Here is an 11,774-nt window from a genome sequence, read left to right on the forward strand (position 1 = left end):
ATATATATATATATATATATAGTCCTCAGTACTATGTACAATTTTCTGAAGAACTGCCAAACTGATTTCCAGAGCGATGCCTAAATAAGATCTTTATAATGACAACACTGGCTGATATCACAAAGTATAAGAGTTAACCTCACAAGATCCAGCCCAAGGTAAATAGACACAGGCATGCAAGGACTGCTAAAAAGTTGAATCAGTATTCACTAAGGAGGAAGCCTCTACATATTATCTAACACCAAGTGTCAGAAATAAAACTCGTATATACTAGCAACCTTATCAACTGGTACACAAAGCCCATGAACTACATAGAGATAAATTACATGAATTCTTTGACTTGTTTCTTCTCAATGGCTAATGAAGTATTTGGGAATTGATAGCTGTTAGTTTCTATCTGGAAATTTGTTTTATGTTCATGTAGTCAAATTAGGATAACATCATTTTGGTGGACACAGGTATGAATACAATTCAATAACATATAATAACCAAAACCATGGCTAATACATTGAGTGAAATGCTTTAGTTGCTGTGTGAGGAGGGATAATATGGTTGACTGTACAGTGTTTTTAAAACTTACATTTATTGAAAATTGCTTTTTCCATTTAAATAGTTCTTTTATAGTTTGTGATTATTATGCAGTAAATATATTTTTCTGCCTTCTCCTTCCCTTACTTTCTTCCCAAATTTCTGAAATACAATCCTTGCTTTCTTTTACTTTTACAGGCTACTTTTCATGAATTTTTGTTACACTCGTATGCATATACGTATATAAAATATATTGCAAATAGAAAGACTTTAGGCTAAGTAATGTATTCACATTGTTTGCATGTGCATTTCATGGCTCAATCTTTTTTATTAGACAAATAATTGGTGTGGCATTTCTAGTGGGTGGATTATTTCTTAGTTGAGTTTGGAGACAAAAAAGTTTCAAAAAGAAACATTTCATTTTGATGTGTTGATGTACCCTTGTCTTTCCCAGTCTACTTTGGTATTTCTTTCTTCTTGTTGTTTTTTTTTTTTAATTTTTTATTGGTTATTTTATTTATTTAAATCTCATATGCTATCCCCCTTCACAGTTTAAACTAAAAAAAAAAAAAAACCCTATCCCACCCTCCCTCCCCCTGCTTCTATGACCATTCTCCCCGACTCACCCACTCATTCCTGCCTCTACGCCCTACCATTCTCCTATACTGGGGCATCAAACCTTCATAGGACCAAGTTCCTCCCTTCCCATTGTTGCCCGATAATGCCATCCTCTGCTACAGCTGGAGCCATGGTGCCTCCATGTGTATTCTTTGGTTGGTGGTTTAATTCCTCAGAGCTCTGGGGGGGGGGTCTGGTTTGTTGATATTGTTGTACTTCCGATGGGGTTGCAACCCTCATCATCTTATTCATCCTTTCCCTAACTCCTCCACTGGGGTCCTCGTGTTCAGTCTGATATTTGGCTGAAAGCATTCATGTCTGTATCAGTAAGGGTCTGGCAGAGCCTCTCAGGAGATAGCCATACCAGGCTCCCATCAGCAAGTACTTGTTGGCATCAACAATAGTGAATGAGTTTTGTGGCTGCGCATGGGATGGATTCCCTGGTGGGGCAGTCTATGGATGGCCTCTCCTTCAGTCTCTGTACCATTCTTTGTCCCTGTATTTCCTTTAGACAGGAGTAATTGCACATTAAAATTTTAAGAAGGGTGAGTGACCCCATCCCTCAACCAGGGGCTGTGCCTAACCTCTGGATATGGTCTGTATAGTTTCTCTCTCCCCATTTTGTTAGATATTTCAGCTAAAGTCATCCCCATTGGGTCCTGGGAGCCTCTTGCTTTCCTCTCTCTGGGACTTCCTGTTGGAAACCCCCAATTCCTACTGCCATTTCTACAGACCTCTGTTCAATTTTCTGACCCTCTGTACACATCCCCAGTCTCCTCCCACACCTGATCCTGCTCCATCTTTTTTTCTCACCCTCCTCTCTTCCTTCAAAGTCCCTCCCACCCTCTACCTCTTGTGATTATTTTGTTCTCTTTTCTAAATAGAAGTGAAGCATCCGCAGATTGATATTCCTTCTTCGTGACCTTCCTGTTATCTGTAAGGCAAAGGACACTGTCAATAGGACAAAGCAACAACCTTCAGAATGGGAAAAGATCTTTACCAACCCTACATCTGATAAAAGGATAATATGCGCTGCTGCTGCCTGTCATTTCTGCTGGGGCAGACTCTTCCAAGGTCTGCCATAGTGAAAACACCATTTTCTGATACATTCTAGAGAATCAGCTGCACTCAGAGCATTTGAGAACCAGAAGCACTCAGGGACTTTCGGTCTGCTATAGTGAAGACAACGGCTCCTGATACATCATAAAGAGCCCACTGCACTCAGGGTATTTGGTCCCTCTGCAGGAGTGTGGAGAGGCCTGGGAACATGGTGATGATCCTGGACCACAGATCTACATCCACAAACACCACCACAGGAGAGCTGGTCTCCCAGGAGTGCCTACATAACAGTGTGCACAGAGAGAACGGGAATCCCAGGAGTACAGATACACAGGCTTGCAGGACAGAGAAGCCACAGTCAGAGACAGCAAGACCAGCTAACACCAGAGATAACCAGATGGCAAAAGGCAAACAGGAGAACATTACCAACAGAAACCAAGGCAACATGGCACCATCCAAACCTAGTTCTCCCACAACAGCAAATCCTTGATACCCCTAACATAACACAAAAACAAGATCTAGATTTAAAATCACATCTCATGATGCTGACAGAGGACTTCAAGAAGGACATAAATAATTCCCTTAAAGAAATACAGGAGAACATGAGTCAACAAGAAGCCCTTAAAAAAGGAAACACAAAAATCCCTTAAAGAAATACAGGCAAACATGGGTCAGTAGGTAGAAGCCCTTAAAGAGGAATCACAAAAACTCCTCAAGAATTATAGGAAAACACAAACAAGCGAAGGAACTGAACAAAACCATCCAGAGTCTAAAAATGGAAGTAGAAACAACAAAGAAATCACAAAGGGAGACAACTCTGGAGATAGAAAGTCTTGTAAAGAAATCAGGAGTCATAGATGCAAACATCAGCAACAGAATACAGGAGAAAGAAGAATCTCAGGGGCTGTAGATACCATAGAAAGCATGGACTCAACAATCAGAGAAAATGCAAAATACAAAAAGTTTGTAACCCAAAACATCCAGGAAATCCAGGACACAATGAGAAGATTATATACCGAAGGATTATAGGTATAGAAGAGAGAAAAGATTTACAACTTAAAGGGCCAGTAAATATCTTCAACAAAATTATAGAAAAAACTTCCCTAACCTAAAGAGAGAGATGCCCATGAACATACAAGAAGGCTACAGAACTCCAAATAGACTGGACCAAAACAGAAACCACTCCCATCACAAAATTTAAACACCAAATGCACTATACAAAAAAAAATATTAAAAGCAGTAAGGGGAAAAGGTCAAGAAACATATATGAGCAGACCTATCAGAATTACACCAGACTTCTCACAAGAAATTATGAAAGCTAGAAGATCTTGGGAAGATGTCATACAAATCCTAAGAGAATATAAATGTCAGTCCAGGCTACTATACCCAGCAAAACTTTCAATTACCATAGACAAAGAAAACAAGACATTCCATGACAAAACGAAGTTTACACAATATCTTTCTATAAACCCAGCACTACAAAGGATAAAGAGTAGAAAATACCAACACAAGGAGGGAAACTACACCCTAGAAAAAGCAAGAAAGTAATCTTCTTTCAACAAACCCAAACGAAGATAGCCACACAATCAGAATTCCACTTTTAACAATGAAAATAACAGAAAGTAGCAATCACTTTTCCTTAATAACTCTTAATATCAATGGTCTCAATTCCCCAATAAAAAGCCATAGACTAACAGACTGGATATGTAAACAGGACCCAACAATTTGCTTCATACAAGAAACCCACCTCAGTAACAAGACAGTCACTACCTCACAGTCGAAAGTTGGAAAACAATTTTCCAAGCAAATGGTCCCAAGAAACAAGCTGGGGTGGCCATTCTTATATCAAATAAAATCAACTTTCAACCAAAAGTTGTCAAAAAAGGATAACAAGGGACACTTCATAGTGGTTAAAAGAAAAATCTACCAAGATGAACTCTCAGTTGTGAACATCTGTGCTCCAAATGCAGGGATACCCACATTAATAAAAGAAACTTAATTAAAGCTCAAAGCATACATTAGGCCCCACACAATAACAGTGGGAGACTTCAACACCCCACACTCAGCAATGGACAAATCATGGAAACACAAGCTAAAAAGAGAAACAGCAAAACTAACTGAAGTTATGGACTAAATGGATCTAACAGATATTAATAGAACATTCCATCCTAAACAAAAAGAATATTCCTCCTTCTCAGCACCTCATGGTACCTTCTCCAAAATTGACCGTATAATTAATTGGTCACAAAAGAGGTCTCAACAGATACAGGAATATTGAAATAATTCCATGCACCCTATTAGATCACTACGGCCTAAGACTGGACTTTAGTTCAAACAAAAACAGCAGAAAATATACATAATCAGGGAAGCTGAACAGTGTTCTACTCAATGATAGCTTGCTCAAGGGAGAAATAAAGAAAGAAATTAAAGACTTTATAGAAATTAATGAAAATGAGGACACATCATCATGCCAAAACTTATGGGACACAATGAAAGCAGTGCTAAGAGGAAAATTCATAGCTCTAAGTGCCTCCAAAAAAAAAAAAAAAAATGGACAGAGCTTACGCTAGCAGCTTGACAACACACCTGAAAGTTCTAGAACAAACAAAAGCAAATACACCCAAGAGGAGTAAACTTCAGGAAATAATCAAACTCAGGACTGAAATCAACCAAATAGAAACAAAAAGAACTATACAAAGAATCAACGAAACCAGGAGGTGGTTCTTTTAGAAAATCAACCAGAGAGATAAACCCTTAAGCAGACTAACCAGAGGGCACAGAGGCACTACCCAAATTAATAAAATCAGAAATGAAAAGGGAGATATAACAATAGAAACAAGCCGGGCAGTAGTGTCACACGCCTTTAATTCCCAGTACTTGGGAGGCAGAGGCAATCGGATTTCTGAGTTCAAAGCCAGCCTGGTCTACAGAGTGAGTTCCAGGACAGCCAAGGCTATACAGAGAAACCCTGTCTCGAAAAAAATATATATATAGAAACTATGGAAATTAAGAAATCACCAGGTACTAATACAAGAGCTAATACTCAACAAAATTGAAAAATCTGAACAAAATGGACAATTTTCTAGACACATACCAGGTGCCAACATTAAAACGGGATCAGATAAACCATCTAAATAGTTATATAAATCCTGTTGAAATAGAAGCAGTTGTTAATAGTCTCCCAAGAAAAAAAAAGCCCAGGACCAGATGGGTTTAGTGGGGAATTCTGTCAGATCTTCCAAGAAGAGTTAATACAGATACTCTTCAAACTATTCCACAAAATAGAAACACAAGGAACACCAGCCAATTCATTCTATGAAGCCACAATAATGCTTATACCTAAACCAAACAAAGACCAAACAAGGAAAGAGAAGTTAAGACCAATTTCCCTTATGAACATTGATGCAAATATCAAATATGAATCAAAACTCTGGCCAGCCAAATCAAAGAATGCATCAAAACAATAATTAACCATCATCAAATAGGCTTCATCCCAGGGATGCAGGGATGGTACAATATATGCAAATCCATCAATGTAATCCACTACATAAACAAAATTAAAAAAAAAAAACACATGGTCATTTTATTAGATGCTGAAATCGCTTTTGACAAAATTCAGCATCCCTTCATGATAAAAGTCTTGGAGAGATCAGGAATTCAAGGCCCATACCCAAACATAGTGAAAGCAATTTACTGTAAAGAGGTAGCCACTACCTTATTAGGACTACACATTATAAGGTAAACCTGTGAAAAGTGATCTCTTCCCCCAAAGTGTAGTAGGCAAATTTGGCATAAGGCTGAATTTGTCCTGAATTGCCTTCTTCATCTTTCCAGGTTAGAAGTTTAGCGCTTTGCTTTGGGTTATTGGCATAACCAATCCCTAAGAGGTGAGTGAGAGTATCTGACAAGGGCCAAGTTGAAGGCCAGTCTTGTCCTCTAATAATTGTCACATCAGCTCCAGCATCTATTAATCCTTCAAAGTTTTTTCCCTCAATTGTTAATTTAAGGTTATGTCTCTTACTAGTAATAGAGTGAACCCAGTACACAACAGAGGAACCAATGCCACTCTGTCCTCTCTTACTGGAATCTGGAAGGTAGTTAGTTGAACTAAGTTGAGCAATTCTCTGGTTAGCAGGTATAGTTATAATACCATGAAGGGAAGCAGCCATAATTTTAATTTCTCCCTCATAACCATTGTCTATGTCACCTGGATAACTCTGCAGTTCTTTTACAATAGTACTACTTCATCCTAGAAGCAATCCACAAGTTTCTGCAGGCAAAGATCCAAAAACTCCTGTAGGCAGGGTCTGAACTCCCATTTCTGGGGTTAATACAACATGGGAGGTGGAATAGATGTCCAATCCTGAGCTGCCTGGTGTTGCCCTGAAAATGCAAAAACGGATTTCCCTGGCCTGGCAGCAGCTTCATGGCCCTACAAAATGCTTGCTGTGGGCATCTGGGGGGAGGCTGGCCCCTCTGCCTGAGGCTGACCCCTCTGCCTGAGGTTGGCACCTCTGCCTGAGGCTGGCCCCTCTGCCTGGTTCCCGACACGGTACAGCCCTGAATATATCTGAGATTTACAGTTCCTGGCCAAGTGATTACCTTTCCTGCATCTAGGATAAACTCCTAGGGATAACATGATTGCCCACTTACAGCGCCTCTGTTCCTAGGGCAATCACTTCTAAAATGACCCAAACCTCCACATTTAAAACACATTTTATTCTCTGTCTCTGTGAGAGTATCGCTTGCATGGTGGTTCCTTGCAAAGCTGTAGCCATAGATAGAGTTTGATTGTATGAAGGCCCAATCTCTGCACAAAGGCAAATATACCCAGCTAAGTCTATCCGTCCCTTGTAAGGTCTAATGATGGTGTGACAAGCTGCTTTAGCATTCTCATAAGCCAATTGTGTGACAAAAATTCTGCTTGAGAATTTCCAAAAATTCTATTAGCTGATTTCAGTTGCCTATCCACAAAATCCTGAAAAAGTTCACCATGTGCCTGTCTAATGCTTGCTAAACTTCCACTGCGATCCCCTTTAGTTGGTAATTGATTCCACGAGTGGTGGGCAGCCATTGCAACCTGTGCATACACTCCAACAGGGAACCCAATCTGATTAGCATTGCCTCCATATTGACCTTCTCCTAGTAGCAAGTTAGTGTCCCAAACTGGATTACCTGATTCATCCAGGCAGTTCTCTTACTAGCTTCACGCCATTCAGAATTCCAAAGCAAGAAATCTCCTCCTGACAAAGTAGCCTCACATAGAATTTTCCAATCTTGTGGGGTTAAGTTTGACTGCATCACAGTATCCAATAAAGCTTGTGGAAAAGGAGCTAGGGCTATGCTGTACCACAGCTGTCTTTAATTCCTTTATCACTTTGAACTCCAAGGTCTGATATTGTCTAACTATATTCTGCTGGCCTATGATCTCAACGACAATGTTAGATGTATCCTGTCTTTCCCTGTGAACCTGACTTACAGCTCCTTCTAGTGGCGATTGGTGTGTCTCAGGATCACTGCTCCTTCCTACACTTGATACCCTTTCTGCAACTTAATTTCAAACTCCAATTTATGTAGTTGCATGTCCATCTTGGTATCATCTCCTACAGTAGAGGCCACAGGCAGAGCAGAAGGTGTGCTAGGAGGCCAATCCTCACCATAATATTAGGCAGCTCCCTCATCTGAATGAGCTTCCTCCTCTAATGTTAGCTCTTCAGTAGTGTCTCTATATCTTTCTAAGTTAGGGTTGAGAAGACTCTTTTCTGAGGAAGTCCTCTTTGGCAGGTTTCCTTCTTGAGATTCCTCATGTTCTCCCTGTGTGATATCTGGTGCCTGTGAGATCGCTTCATCAGTAGCATCTTTTATAAGCATCCGGAGGCAGAGGGTAGTATTATCTGCCTCAGTGGCTCTTAGTGCTTTTCCAATTTTTTTCCCAGGTTCTCTTATATAAAGTTCTTTTTTCCTTGGAACCATGGGCAACAAGAATCTATCTGATCTAAAAAACCTTCTAACCATTGTTTTTCAAACCCTACTCCTTTCTCCTGGAGCAGCTCTTGAAGGCTGCGGACAAACGCATGTTTTTGTTTGTTTGTTTGTTTGTTTGTTTGTTTTTTATTTTTTGTTGTTGTTTTTCTTTTTTTTCTATTTTTTTAATTTATTGATATATTTATTTACATTTCAAATGATTTCCCCTTTTCTGGACCCCCACTCCCCGAAAGTCCCATCAGTCCCCTTCCCTCCCCCTGTTTTCCCACCCAACACTTCCCACTTCCCTGTTCTGATTTTGCTCTATACTGCTTCACTGAGTCTTTTCAGAACAAGGGGCCACTCCTCCATTCTTCTTGTACCTCATTTGATGTGTGGATTATGTTTTGGGTATTCCAGTTTTCTAGGTGCATACCATGATTCACCTTTTGAGTCTGGGTTACCTCACTTAGTATGATATTCTCCAGCTCCATCCATTTGCCTTAGAATTTCATGAATTCATTGTTTCTAATGGCTGAATAGTACTCCATAGTGTATATATACCACATTTTTTGCATCCATTCTTCTGTTGAGGGATATCTGGGTTCTTTCCAACTTCTGGCAATTATAAATAGGGCTGCTATGAACATAGTGGAACATGTATCCTTATAACATGCTGGGGAATCTTTTGGGTATATGCCCAGGAGTGTTATAGCAGGATCTTCTGGAAGTGAGGTGCCCAGTTTTCGGAGGAACCGCCAGACTGATTTCCAGAGTGGTTGTACCAATTTGCAACCCCACCAGCAGCGGAGAAACTTGAAGCAATCCCACTAAAATCAGGGACTAGACAGGGCTGCCCCCTTTCTCCTTATCTTTTCAATATTGTACTTGAGGTACTAGCTCCAGCAATTCAACAACATAAGGAGGTCAAAGGGATACAAATTGGAAAGGAAGAAGTCAAACAGCAGGCAGAGCTCTTGGGGCATCTGAGGCTGGCAGAGCAGATCCTGTAGGTCAGGCAAGCAGCACTCACCTTGAGGCAGGCCACCAGGGCTCCCTGCAGGAGGCCGACGAGCATGTCACTCCAGTGGTGCTTGTGGTCAGACACCGCCAGGAACATCATGCAGTACATGCCAAAGGAGGAGTGGACAGAGTAGAAGGACAGCCTGGGAGAAAGGACAGAAGCTCAGGTCAGGGAGACCCAGAGGCAGAGCAGCAAGCTCCTTGTGGAGCTGGCAGCCACGGAGGAGTGCAACTCGAAACTCAGGCAAACAGGGCCAGAGAGGTGGCTCAGCAGTTAAGAGCCCTGACTGCTTCTGCAGAGGACTCAAGTTCAGTTCCTGGTGCCCACATCCTACTCCTCACAACTACCTATAACTCCGACTCCAGGAAATCTGATACCTTTGACCTCTGAGGGTACCTGTAGTCATGCACACACACACACACACACACACACACACACTTTTTTTTTGGATTTTTTCAAGACAGGGTTTCTCTGTGTAGCCCTGGCTGTCCTGGAACTCACTCTGTAGACAAGGCTGGCTTCGAACTCAGAAATCCACCTGCCTCTGCCCCCAAGCGCTGGGATTAAAGGCGTGTGCCACCACTGCCAAGCTCAGACACACACACACACACACACACACACACACATACACACTTAAAAGTAATAAAAGTAAATTGTCTTTAGGACTTATTTTTATTGTGTGTGTATGGGTGTTTTGACATGCATGCAATGCCTGCAGAAGCCAGTAGGAGGCATCAGATCCCCTGGAACTGAAGTTGCAAACTGTTGTATGTGGACTACCTTGTGGGTTTTCAGAATCTAATACAGATCCCCTGGAATAAAAATAAAAATTTAACCCGAGGGGAACTGGAGAGATGGTGTAACTGTTAAGAGCACTGGCTTCTCTTCCAAAGGACCTCAGTTCAATTTCCAGCACCCACACCGTGGCTCACAACCATCTGTAACTCCGGTTCTCAATTCTGGCCTCCACAATTACCGGCCATGCATGTGGTATACGGAAATATGCAGGTGAACCACCCATACACATGAAATAAAACTAAAATTGAGAAACAACTTTTAACCTGAGGGAAGGCTTGCACACAGGACACTCCCTCAGGAGGCCCTGGAGCAACCGTCTCCCCTCCTGACCCTCAGTTCACCAACTCCAACCCCTGCTTGCACCTCATGGTACCTTTTCCAAAATTGACCATATAATTGGTCACAAAACACAACTCAACAGATATAAGATGATCGAACTAATTCCACGCCTCCTCTCAGATCACTATGGAATAAGGGTGGTCTTCAATAGCAACAAAAACAACAAAAAGTCCACATACACACGGAAGCCAAACAATTATCTACTCAATGATACCTTGGTCAAGGAAGAAATAAGGAAAATCAAAGACTGTCGCGTCCACCCTCGCCGGCAAGGAATGACGCAACACAGGAAGATCTTCTTCAAGCAGTTTACTCAGGACCCTTGTACTTCTTCTCCTTCTTCTCCCTCTTCTTCTTCTGACCCTGAGAGAATCAGCCCAGCCCTTAAATACTAATAGCCAGCCAATCAGGCTTACCCACGTGGGCATTGCTGATAGGTTGTATCCACGTGGAAGGCGCAAGACTCAACAGGCTCCACCCAAATAAGGACTTGTTAACAGTTAACGACAGTTAACAACAGTTAACTGGCAAGCAGCTCCCTACAGTTCCTCCTTTTTCTTTTTAAACACGCATTCAGGCGAGAGTAGAGGTTTGACCTCTGATATATCATTTGCCCATCGGGTGGACTCATGGACCTTGTTTCGATGCCCTTCTGAGCCATCAGCCCAGTGGATTTCATCAAACCTGTCCGGTACCTTTTGCTCAGAGACGGGTTCTGGGGTACCAACCCGTGTGCAGTCAAACATGCTCCCCTCAAGGGCTCTCCAATCATGGGTTCCTGAGTGCAGTGCTTAGCCTCGCATCCTGAGCATGGAAAGCATCTTATTAGGCCTTCATGGCTGCCAGCCAGGCCTAGGAGGACTGTCCAGCTTCAATGACTGTGAATGCCTGTACCATCATTGCAACCTGTCTTTGTTGGATACACCTCATCCTGCAGATGCACCACAGGCAAACAATTGAAAGTACTATCAAAAGGATGGCAAAGGCATAGTTTTCATTTACACTTCCCTCCTCTTTAAAGGTGAATAAGGTATATCAAGAGACTTGTTAGAACTAGAAAGACAAGGAAACAGCTTAGTATCATGGCGTATCGGCATGGGTCTCGGGAACACCGACAAGATCGCCCATCTTGGCTCCATCTACACCAGCATCAATGTTTCGTCGAGAGTCAGTAACAGCAGGAGGATCTTCATTTTTATTGCAGCGTCTGGTCAGCCGCTCAGGCACCCACAGTGGATCTTGTTGAGTCTGAGGAAACACACAAACAGAACCTCTTGCCCACGCCAACACTGGATCAGGGCCATGCCATAATCCAGTAAGCACATCCTTCCATTTAACATAACCCTTCAAGGTATTATTAGGGCATTGGTGCCGATCAGCTGCAGCCAAACCATCATTATCCAGATTCCAAAAATTTAAAGTAAATAATGCCAATGAAAGTCAT

The 11,774-nt window shown here is 41.8% G+C and overlaps 1 pseudogene; it reads right to left on the reverse strand.

Moving 5' to 3' along the window:
• LOC127667424 (vomeronasal type-2 receptor 116-like) overlaps positions 1-9,289 on the reverse strand; it is a 44,207-nt pseudogene extending 34,918 nt beyond the window's left edge.
• Positions 9,290-11,774: the final 2,485 nt, after the last annotated feature.

The sequence above is a fragment of the Apodemus sylvaticus genome, chromosome 17, assembly GCF_947179515.1.
Source record: "Apodemus sylvaticus chromosome 17, mApoSyl1.1, whole genome shotgun sequence".
In the NCBI taxonomy this organism is placed as follows: domain Eukaryota; kingdom Metazoa; phylum Chordata; class Mammalia; order Rodentia; family Muridae; genus Apodemus; species Apodemus sylvaticus.